Genomic DNA, 13407 nt, shown 5'->3' with positions numbered 1-13407 from the left:
TATAGAAAGATAGATTGATAGTGAAAGATATAGAGATGTGAAGATGGAGATAGAGATAGATATGGATACAAAGTGATAGTATTGGTATTATGGATGTGTTGCATTGGTTTTGTCATTGATGTCAACACTTGTGAACACTTGAGAATACTCAGAGATCTTTGATTATGTTCACTAGCATGTTCAATGACTTATGCACAGTCACCGGTATCTGGTTCACTGACATTGAGGATGATCTGTCATCATCTAGAGATTACTTGTTTATGTTGAAGACATTGTTTGAAACTTGGTTTTGATGATTTGATTATTGGTACAATTGAGTTTGCATATTTGTTGTTACCGGCAAATAGGTATAGGTTATGGACTGATAAGCATTATCTATTCCACATCAGCATGACATGTTATGGAGATGATTTATTATTGTTGTAAATGCATTGAGCCAACATCATGCATCGCATATTGATTCATTTGTAATTAATTTTATTATAATATCTTAGTGAGCCGACCTACACATTTGGTCTTAGGTTTTGGTATAAATGTAAGATCTCATTTGTGAGATTATGTAGAAGTAGTAGAGGAGTGAAAAAGGATTGTAATAAGGTATATGAGAATATAAGTAGAGCTATACATGTAGACATTATTCAAGATTCAAGGAGGATTTTGAAGAAGACAATCAGAGCTTAACCGATACTGAATCCAACATATGAAGATGCTATTTTGAGTAGTACATTATCATTGGATTTAATCATCCAATTGTAGTTAGTGTGACTCTGATTTTGTGATTGAGTAGTGAGCTCTAGGAAATTGGCCTTTTTGCATGTGCAGACCCCATTTGTACACACATGCTATCTATAGTAGTATCATCTGATTGTGGGTAAGGTTTCCCACCATGATTTTTTCCCTTACAGGGTTTCCACGTACAAATAACTATGTTATGTGTTGTGTATGTTATTTGTCTTTCTGTTTCATGCATTAAACTTTACCGGTACTATTATTAACTACTAAACTATCTACTGGCATTAAAGTTTGGTTTACTGGTATTATGCACTAAGTTTGGTTAAGTTATATTTGGTTGAAATTAATAGACAACTGATTCAACCTCCCCCTTCTTAGTTGCCTTCGAGACCTAACAATTGGTATCAGATCCTAGTCCTCTTTTTATAGAAGTTTAACAACTTGAGGAGATCCAATGTCTACTAACTATTTTAGGAAGGACAGTTTGAAGCTTGATGGAACCAACTATGGTATATGGAAGATCAGAATGGAGACACATCTGAATTGTATTGGAAAGGACATATGGGATGTTACAAAGAATGTCTATGTTGCTCCTACTCAAGATTTGTAGCAAGTTCTATAGGACGATTCGCCAATTTGGCTAAAATATTCATCAAGGAAGTCATTAGATTACAGGGTATGCCTAGGGTAATTATTTCTGATATAGGTAAGTTGTTCACTTCTAGGTTTTGGACCTCTCTTATGACCACCTTGGGTACCATACTTAATTTTAGCATTACTTACCACCCAAAATTGGATGGCCAAATAGAAATTTAATCAAATTATGGAAGATATGCTCTAGATGTATACGATGGATTAGACTACTAAGTGGGAGGATCATTTGCCTCAAGTGGAATTTGCTTATAACAACTCATACCACTCTTCCATTCAAATGGAACTATTCAAAGTATTGTATGGAAGGAAGTAAAAAACACCTATCAGATGGGATGGTTTAGAAAATCTTGAAATCATTGGCCCAAAAATACTCCAAGAGTATGACAATCAAGTGAAAATTATAAGGGAAATATTGAAGAAAGCTTCAAATCATCAAGAGAGTTATGCGGATGCTAAGTGAACTCTGAGATAGTTTTTCATTGGAGATAAGGTGTTTCTTCATATTAGACATCATAAAAGCTCAATAAAGTTTGGCAAGGCTGCCAAACTAGCTCTGTGATTCATAAGACCTTTTTAGATACTAGAAAAGATTAGCCATGTAGCTTACTGACTAGCTCTTCCACCATCTCTCTCTCACATCCATAATGTATTTCATGTATCATTTCTTAAGAAATATATTGTTGATCCCAAGCATGTAATTGATTGACAAACACTACAGGTAGAGGATGGAGATATCCACCTCCAATCACTCACAATCATAGACAAGCACAACATGCAATTGCGCAACCGAACAATCCAGCAAGTTAAGGTCCTTTGGGACTAATATGGGGAATAGGGAGCCACTAGGGAAGTTGAAAATTGTAATTAAATTAGAATATCTTTACTTGTTTAATTAAGATAAGTTAGCTTAAGCCTATAAACCTATTTGATTTTTTTGTTGGACCCCTAGCCTCATGTTAATTTGGACTAGGGATAGATTTTGTGATTAAACTATGACTAAATGAACTCATGAATGTGCATGTGTGATGTGCAAGGAAGTTAATTAGCTAAACAACTTCCTACACTAACCTTGAGAGGAGGGTAAGGCAAAAATTTTACAGATCGTCATGACAGTTACAAAAAATGGAAATAGATATAATAACATTCAAACCATAACACAGTGATTTACGTGGGGAAAACCCTTTCGGGAGAAAAACCCCACACTCTGAAAGACACCCAATATATTATTCCACAATAAAAAATAATCTGCAATATACTTGCAGAGCAAGCTCTTCACATGAGTACCACTAATCACAGCTTCAAAGGTGACTCAATAGCTATAAGACTCTTACACACAACCTCTATCTCATGTACCTCATATATAGGAGATACAATAAAAGAAACCATCAAACTATATTACAAAACCATGGGCTAAAACTATCCAATAAGTTGTAGCTGACCTTATATCCCTTCTAGATGCCCTATGATGTGTCCCTCCCCTTTTATAGCTCATTTATGTGTCCGATGTATTTTATATTTCCTATTTCAGTAGTACAAACTTTCGGAGGCCATAACTTGAGAACTGTGTGTACTATTGATGAATCGTTTGAAGTGTCAAAAAGCTCACAAAGTTATCTATTACCTTATAAATCACTACGTTGTTTACGCCCACTTTTCAGAGCATTTCAAAGCCTCTAAAGTCCTCAAAATAAAATTTAAACCTTTCATTGGACCCCTCCAAAATGAAATATTTAATATCTTCAAACCTAGTTGTGATCTTGTGACATAACTTTATCGGAATGCTTATCTAGCCAACTAGAAGCTTTAGGGATAATTTTGCACCATTTTGTGCTCAAATGAAAACTTACTATAAATAGAAACCTCATGTAAATGCACCATTTTCCCAACAAATCTCCCAGTTGTCGAACACAATAAATCAATTGCTAGGGGCCATAAGGCCCATAGACTCCGAGAACCATCTGAACTTCTCTGTGCTCATAGCCTTAGTTAGAGAATCTGCAATATTCATCAAAGTTTCTACCTTAACCAACTTCACCCTACCATCTTTGACCATATCTCTGACAAAATGATACTGAACATCAATGTGCTTGGTTTGGGCATGAAATGTTGGGTTCTTAGCTAGGCAGATCGTACTCTAACTATCACAATAAACTATCACGACTCCTTGTTTTATTCCAATGCCTGAACATAATCTCTTAATACAAATGGCCTCTTTACAAACATGATTAGCTTCCATATACTTTGCTTCAGTAGTGGACAAAGAAACCATAGCTTATCACTTACTCATCCAACTAATTACACCACCAAATAAAGTAAACACATAAGCACTTGTGGATATTCTGCTATCGATATCACCTGCCCAGTTTGAATTCACATAACAATGAATATCAAGGGAAATCATTTCTTGAATTGAATTACCATGATAACACAAAGAATACTCTGAGGTACCCTTCAAATATTTGAAGACTCTTTTGACTGCATCCCAATGAACTCTACCAGGATTAGACATATATCTGGACAAAACTCCCACTGCTTGGGCAATGTTTGGTCTAGTACAAACCATAGCATACATCAAACTTCCAACTGCACTTTGGTAAGGCACTCTACTCATGTCTTCCATCTCTGATGAGGATGTAGGACAATCTACAACAAATAATTTTGTTCCAACTATAAACGGAACACACAATGGTCTACAATCTTGCATATTGAACCTCTCTAATACTTGATTTCACATACTTAGTTTGGCCTAGCCATAGCTTTCTGTTCACTCTATCTCTTCTAATTTTTATTACAAGAATGTGTTTCACTGCACCAAGATCTTTCATGTCAAATTTAGCAGTGAGCTGAGACTTTAGTTCTGAAATCATACCTTTCCCTTTACCAATGAATAACATTTCATCAACATATAATGCAACGTATAGGAAATGATCACCATCAGTTTTATAATAAACACACTGATAGTGGAGAATTCATGGATGAGTACATGACCTTGGTAGGACTAATTTGGGATTAAAGGGCCTGGGTAGTGGATGTTAGGTTGACAGAGGAGTTCTCTACCTACTTCATGGCACATGTAGTGGCGTGCATATCTGATCTAGCATAGCTATTGCCAACTTTTGATGATGATGAGGATGAGAAGCCATAGAGGTGAGGGGTTCCTAAACGGAGAGAGGAGGATGAGGGAGAGGAGGAAAGAGATGGATGTGGAGGTGGTGGTGGAGGAGATGGAGGTGGAGGGGTGGTGGAGGTGGTAGAGGTTGAGGTGATAGAGGTGGGGATGTCAAAGGTGGAGGTGGTAGAGGTGATCTCATGTTTGGTGCGGGTGGGGATGGTAGGATAGGTGCGATGTTAACTATTGTGGGAGGGATAGAAGATGATAGGCAACCTTCCAAGAGGAGGAGATCTAACATTCTACCTCCACCAGTGCCTCAGATAGGGATAGGTGCAGTTAGGACCATGACACAAGTACCTGTTCAGATCAGGGTGCCGACCTACCAACAAGATGCTTAGATTAGGGCACTACAGGTCTTGGTGCAGGAGTTGTAGGCACAGGTGTTAGTGCAGTAGCAACAAATCATGCAATTGTAGGTAGAAAGGGATACAATGAGGAATACTAAGAGGGGGTGAACTAGTATACCCAAAAATGTTACCAAACACTTAAGCAATTTTACTGCATACTAGTATAGCCCTTTAAACAACAAACTGATTAATATGCAAAAAAGCCAAATAGAAAATATAGCATTCACCCACAATAACACAATCACCATAACACAAGATATTTTTATGTGGAAACCCAAATGGGAAAAACCATGGTGAGTAAAACTCACAAGTCTACTATCTACATAATAGCAATCAGATCGATTAAGGTTAGACTAGTTAAGGCCTTACAATATTCTTCACTAGAACAAATCTTGTTAGGAATCCTGATCTCTGTTAGGAGATAAGTCCTATTAAAGACTACCCTGTTAAAGGATTTTAGATCCACAACTATGAACCACCTTGTTAGAGGATTTAGAATAGGCTTAACTGAGCCTACTTGATTAAGGGTTTCTGACTTGTCGAAGAGATTAGTAATCAACAAGTGATCTACAAAGTAGCACAAAATGCTTAGTTAGATCCTTGATTGCTCTCTATTAATGCATTGCAACATTACTTCAGTCTTCTGTCCTTCACACATTCAATCTCTATTGCAAGATACTTTTTGCAAAAACCTAATCTTCTTACACAACTCTACTCAAAACTGTAGACATGATGTCCTCATATAGGAATCTGATTTCATGTCGGTCCAATGAGATTAGATTACAATTTCCTAGGTAAAATGCATCTAGACACAATTTGTAACATGACACCGAATCACTGCATCGATGTTGGTGGATGATAACTCATCACACTTTACAAGTTTGCCAGTTAACCAAACAAAGTATACTGATTACCAATTTACAAAAAAAGACTAGTAAACTAGAACATAGTGTTTCAATCTTAAAAAGATTGGCTATCGCTTGGGGTCCTCTTATCGCTTGAGGTCCTTGTACTGCTTGAGGTCCTCGTTCATGCTTTGACTGGTAAGCTCCTTTTGCAAACACTGATAGTCTTCTACAAACAAAGACTATGCATACATTGGCATATAATACTAGTTTGAACAATACATCACATACTACCAAGTGAAAATAACTCATACAACAAATAAGTGTGTGTCTATCAATGGCAATCACAACTAAGTACAAACATCATCAAAATGCCAACATATAACAATAGAGCGTTAGGGCCGAGAATGTCAGTTCCTCAACTTTCGTAACCTATAAGATAGTGAGTTCAAGTGGATCCATATCTAGTACAATGATGTCTCCAGTAGATCAACTATATCCCGAACATCATAAACAACATGAATAATGGTTTCACCCTTCTTCTTGACAGGATAGACCTCATCATCTTGTATAATCTATTCTTCATCAATTTCAAGTCGATTAGCAGTATCTTCCTCACCTTTAGAGGATTGTAGGAGCTCTTCCATTTGTTTGATTTCACAAGGTATTTGATGAGTCTCAATCTCAATAATTTCCTTCTTTCCACTAAGTAGCTTCAATTTTCTTGCTTTGAAAGAAAATTGAATTTTGTACTAATCAACTAAAGCACTTATTTCATCCTTAGAAAAATTGGGAAAATATTGTACAAATATCTCATCAATAATTTATTTTTCCAATTTTATAGCTTCCTCCCATTTATTCAAAAGAATAGTGTACAAATAATTTGAGATATCCTTTTCAATATCATGTGGAAATCTACTATAATGACATAAATGATTGATTACCTATTGAATGATTTTCTCCTTCTCATCTTTAGTGAAGGAATCAAAATGTTCTTTGACATTGTCAAATATGTTCCTCCCTAATGTCTTCATTGTTCTTTCAAAGTGGGTATCAGGCTTGAAATTTGAGATGCCAATAGGCACAGTTGCCTTTGGCACATTTTTCACTAACTTTTATACTCTACCGACAACTTTCATCTTCTTAGGTTCTTCTTCAGTTTCAGTTCCATCAGATTCTTCTTGAAGAATTAACTTCCGACCTCTTTTCTTTGTCTCCTTTTTCATGTAAACCTTAGGTTCTGGTTCCTTTTTGTTTTGGAGACTCTGTGTCATTCTAGTACTTTTCATCATTGAAGGTGCATCCTCAGCTTTCTTTTTATTACCTTTCCCACTTGTGGTAGGAGCAATACTGGTTTCAGCTGGAGTATCCTGAACTACAACAATATCTAGTTTTGCCTTCTTTTTATCTTTTGGAGATGCTAATAGGTTATTAGCATAACCAATTAGTAAGTCATAGTTCACCTCATAACTCATATCTTTCATTTCTTCTTCTCTTGGCTCAATTTCATGCATTAAACAAAAATCAGTGGTAACTATGAAAACAATGTCCTTGGAAAATTGTTTTACCACATCCTCAGGCAATCTCATTCTCATGCTCATATTTTTTTGAAACTCATTGAAATATTTGTTCATAGCAGTAGAAAAAGTATTCTTCACAACCTTGATGTTGTTCTTGATTTGAGCGGATACCGGTAGATCCTTAGACCATTCAAGATCACCTATTCCCGGTAGAAAATTTTGGAAATAAAAGAATAGACCAATCAATAGCTATCCATACTTAAACTTTATATTGCTGTCCTTCTTGATAGACTGAAGATTTAACATTAATTGTCTTCTTATGGCCTCACATAGGTCATAATTAGCATTTTCAGCTATCATCCTATAAGCAGTATGCACTGCTGCTGATGGAACACTATTCAGTCTATTGGAATAAAATGCCTGGTAGCCTATAACCATAGCTTCCAATTTCACCACTGGGTCCCTAATACTATTGACATAAAAAGCTCATTTATCAAATGTTGATCCAGTTAGAGAGTATACTATCTCTTTTGAGATATTTCTTAGCACAGGTACTTCATCAATTGAGTAAAAATCAGTTACACCCTAAATGGCTTCCTTGGTTATTGTATGAGTTATCTCTAAGTACATGATCTCACCATGAACCTGACTCGAGATAATTCTGATTTGTTCTTCTTCAAAATCTTCAAGGAAGTAAGCGACATTGTGAAACCTTTCTCGAAAACCCTAATATACTCTGTTTGAATTTTCTCATTCTCATCACAAAGTGATTTCAACTGAGTATATATAGACAGTGACCCTAAATCCTCAATTTTGCAATCAATATAACTGCAGACATATAAATCTTACCACCTTCCTAAATAAATATTTAATATTTATTTTAACCATATCCCTCCTATTAATTAAATCCTATTTAATTAATTTCTTCTTTTTAATCTATTTGATTAAATAAATTATTCAATTTATTTAATTAAATTCATCTAAACCTTTTCTAGCCTTTAATTAAATAAATCAGTTGCAAATAAATAAATCTAATTTATTTATAAAATCCTCCCACTTGTATTTATGCAAGTTGCATCTATTTTGGTTGAAATAAAGTAATTTTATTTTTTAATTAGAATCATTTTTCCCTCACCCACTTGCATTTTCCTACATCTCCCACTTGACTCCTAAACCCCTTCTAGATTCTTCTAATCACTTCAAATTTAGCCTAATTCATGATCTCCTAATTATTGTCATATTCCTAAGTAAAAGGAAGTCACTTCTCAAAGCCTCCAAAGTCTTTAATAACCATTAAAGGCTTTGTCTCTTCAAATGGTTAACCTCTAAAGTCTTCCAAGCCATTAAAGGCTCTTACATAACCATTTATGGTTAACTCACCTTTGACCTTTGGCTAGAGACTTTCTCTCTAACTTAACTATCCTTTTGACTCAAGTGTCTCATCAAACACTTATGGCTTTGACCATAGTTATCCATTTAACCCTTGCACAAGAGTTTACCCCTTGGGTAAAAGATTTATCCATTGGATCACCCTAACCTAACCTTAACCCTTAGCTCCTAAGGTAACCTTCATGTCTTCTCAGGCATTTAATGCCTCTTACATCTCCTCTCAAGCAACCTCTTGTTGACAATTGTCACCATTTCATTGGTGAAAATTGTAAACATGGATTGATTAACTCTCAATCCTAGCCCTTGTTAAGATTATTAAATCTTAACCACCCATTACCCTATTTTTCCTATAAATAAAGCTCTCATTCTTCATTATCCAGGGATCCAATTTTTTATGCATCTAAATTATAGCCTAATTTACTAAGCATTTTAGCCTCTCTTTGTTAAAACATCATCATAGCATTTATAAGCATTTTCCATATCATAGAATATTCATGCTAAGCTATTATATCATGTTAGGATAATTTATTAATCTTTTATCATATCACTATCTTCATACTAGCTTAATCATCATAGTTTTAACACATCATATAGATCTTAGAGTGCATTCATGCATATAGATCACAATATCACTCGTTCTTGGAGTTGTCATTCCTAAGTCATTTTCTCAATGATCTGAGAGAAAAACATTGGCCTTAGGGATCTTGTGAGATAGAGAACTATGGGACACCCCTTGGGAAGTTAAACTAGTTCAATTAGTTTATATACTTGCACCAAGAGTCTCATTGGTATGTGGGTCTTTTGATCTTGATTTATTCATTTTGATCACCATATTTTCTTGCATACATTTCTGGCACCCACCGTGGGACACGTCCCCATAGATAACATCATTTTTTGTGCAAGTTAAAGATTGCAATCATAGTGGAACATTATTTTAGTGCATCTGGGAATTTTTGCATTGCATCTGTGGCAAATTTTAGTGCATTCAGGCATCAGAATAGAACATAGGGTCTTTCTCTTAGTGCTTTTGCACCATACTTTAGTGCATCTGTGCGAAAATTTGGCACATATCTCTAGCAGAGAGAAATTTTGTAACAGGGTCAGAAAATTTAGGCTTATAAAGCCCACTATCAGAATTTCATTTTTTTACTAACTGTGTGCAGGTTCTAACAACTTTTCAGTGCAAGAAAAGGAGAAGTTAATTAATTTATTTACTTTCTTTTATAAGTTACTAAAAAGAACTCACCTTTCTTTTTTGCAAAAGATTAAAATGAACCTTATGATTTCTTTTGGATGCATAAAATGAACTTCATACTTTCCTTTTGTTGCATAAAACAAAACTCAATCTTTTCTTTATTGAATGGATAAAAAGGACAACAAACTCAAATATTTCTTTTATGAAAGTTAGGAATCATATTTCTTTGGGCTCTAAAAAGAACAAATACAACTTGTCAGTTTGGCAAAAAAAATTAAAATTGAACATCACTTTCCTTTGGTGCTCATTTAAAACAAACTTCACCTTTGTTTTGGAAGCTTAAAAAGAACTTTCACTTTACCATTTCAAAGGCTTTTAAAATTAAGATCATTGTTGTTTAAAATTGGCGATTCATTTTGTTGACAAGCGTTTACTTTTAAAGGTTAAAATTTTTTGCTATCTTCACACATTGCTATATTCGGATAAAAAGAACATCATGTCTTCTTGGAGCAACATATTCATCTAGCTTAGACAATTTTGCAATGAAGGTTTAAAAACAATCCATGTCTTTTGTGTTTGTGAGGTGATAGATATATGCTCTCACTTTCAATAAGTGATCAAAAAGCCAAAACCATCTCTTTTATGCTTTATTTCAGTTTCATGCATTAACACCTTTAGAAGGCCTACCCTCCCGAGTTTCCCTTAGGGTGCCATTAAGGCTAGTGAGAGGGGAATGACCTAAGTGGGAAATGACTTTATCACCAAGTGTTCCAACCCACTATAATCAAATGTGGAGGCTTATTAAAATCCCCTCCAATGGTTTTGCTCAGTAATTAGTCTTCCCCTAATATCTTTAAGATACATAAAGCATTTGTTCTAAAGGTTGGGAAGCCTCCCGAGGGAGTTTATCACTGAAGACCGAATGGAAGCCTGATTAAAAACTATAGAAGTAGAAGCTTTGAGCCAAGTCAATTACCAAACATTGGCAATATCATAGTGGAAGGGTGGGGAAGAATCCACCCCCAAGATCACTCACCATATATCTCCCAAGATAACTACCCAACTGTGAAGCAATTCACTTTGAGTTAATTTCTAGCAAAAGGCAAAAAAATAGGCACCCCCTAGGGGGTGACAAGGTTGTTTGAGCTAACGAAGTATCGAGACTAGTGGGCTATGATATTGTCAATGACCCTTGAATAAAGAGTCTGCCCAATCTATCTTTTTGCAATCCAAACTAGTGAAAACATCGGGGATTTGAAAACATCTTCAAAAGAATATACACTATTTGTTTAGCATAGACAATGTTGTTATCACTTCTATCTGCTGTGTTTTCAAGTCATTTTTCAAAAAATCATCCATCAAGTCATAAAATTCATTTCTCAACATCTCAGTGAAAACATAAAAACAAATTTGTCAAGACAGTTAGCACGTAGGAACAACATCCTAGCGCATCTCAACCATCCAATAGTGCACTCTAACCAATAGTTAGAACTTTCATCACTCACATTAGCACATGATCAGTATCATACTAGTAAAAACACAGATAGTGCTTGTCAACATCACTATAGCGCATAGGAGCATTAGCCTAGTGCATCTGAAGTATATTATAGCGCATTTATACCAGACATTAGCACCTTAGAAGGACATATTAGCACATAACTGATTCAACAATTGTGTTATCAAACAATATAAAATAGCACATTTGAGAGGCAGCATAGCGCATTGGAACCATTTTGTAGTGCTTTGAGAGGATCCTTTAGTGCATTAGGTCTCTATTCTAGCGCATGGTCAAAATTATATACTTTATAACCCTTGTAGGAAGAGAAGGCTAGAAACATTCTAATTGCTTCTAGTCTAGCTACCGGTGTAAATGTTTCTTCAAAGTGAATCCTCTCTACCTGAGAGTATCCTTTGCACACTAGTCTAGCTTTATGCCTAACAATTTTACCTTCTTCATTCATCTTATTCCGGTAGACACATTTTGTGTCAATGATGTTCTTGTCTTCTTGTCTAGGGACTTATTCCCAAGTATTGTTCTTTTCAAAAAAATTTATGTTCTTCAATAATTTTGGAGTAAATATTTTAATTGTGCATTTATCTTTTAGATATTTTAACTAATAAAATATTTAATAATCATAAAAATGCTTAGGTGCATACTTGAATAACTATAATAGTATGATATGATAAATAAAATTAGTGGGTTAAATAATAGTTAACATAAATTTGCTCTAGCAACAAATTAAGATAATGAAGAACAAACTAAGTAAGCAAAATTAATTTGAATTCCATACCTTAGGTGGTTTAACATATGGAAAAATAGGATGTGAAATCTTTTGTAACAACCATCCACGGTGAATAATTTCATCAACATCAGGGCCACATCCTTCCATTTTTTGGGGAGGTCTTCCCTATGGTTGATATAGGTCCCATTTGTCGGGTAGCTCTTCCAAGTTTAAATATAGGTGGGTGAACCCACAATAGTGGGTTACACTTTTTCAGACAAAATAAATTGACTCTTTTGTCCAAAAATCAATTTTAGCTTTTTTCTATCGAAACCTCTTTTCAATCGAATGTAAAAATCACATTTGATTGAAACCTACTTTTGATCGAACCCAAAAAAATATAAAATACAAAATTTTCATTACGGGGTTTAATAGAAGGGGGTTTCAATCAAACCCCCTTTGATAGGACATATGCTCTATCGAAAGTGCTTGGTTTTGGAGTCCCCCCAAATGTGTCATGGTTTTTGTGGATTTTCAACCTTTGAAGCTCAAATTGGGGGCTCAAATAGATGAATTTTAACAAACCCAAATGCTCGATAGTATTACTGATTTAATTCATACTGACTTATGTGGTTTGGCAAGAACAAGAAGTCTACAAGGAGATAGATATTTTATGCTAATCATTGATGATTATTCTAGAATGTGTTGGGTTACCTTTCTCAAGGAGAAATCAAAAGATTTTGAGAAATTCAAATTATTCAAGGAACTTGTAGAGAATGAAACCGACAAGAAAATCAAATGTTTAAGATCAGATCAACGAGGTGAATTTACATCTAAGGAGTTCAATACATTTTGTGAAGTTAATGGAATTAGAAGACAACTATCAGCACTCTAGACACCTCAACAAAATGGAGTTGTGGAAAGGAAGAATATAACTATTCTGGATGCAGCTAGAAGCATGATATCAGAAGCAAATCTACCTCATGTATATTGGAGAGAAGCAGTGAATACAATGGTTTACACTTTTAAGAGAGTTCACATCAAAGGTGAAATTGTTAAGACACCCTATTAATTATGGTTTGGTGATATTCCTACTCTTAAGTACTTTAGAATATTTGGAAGCAAATGTTACATTAGGAGAGATGAGTATATTGGCAAATTTGATCCTAGAAATGATGAAGGAATATTTCTTGGGTATTCATCTAAAAGTAAAGCATATAGATGTTTTAATAAGAGATTGTAAAACATCATTGAGAGTGTAAATGTGAAGATTTATGAACAATTTAGAAGAGATTCAAGGTCTATGGAATCTGAACCGGTAGTTGAGATAA

The sequence above is a fragment of the Cryptomeria japonica genome, chromosome 10, assembly GCF_030272615.1.
Source record: "Cryptomeria japonica chromosome 10, Sugi_1.0, whole genome shotgun sequence".
NCBI lineage: Eukaryota > Viridiplantae > Streptophyta > Pinopsida > Cupressales > Cupressaceae > Cryptomeria > Cryptomeria japonica.
Note: the sequence above shows the minus strand (reverse complement) of the source record.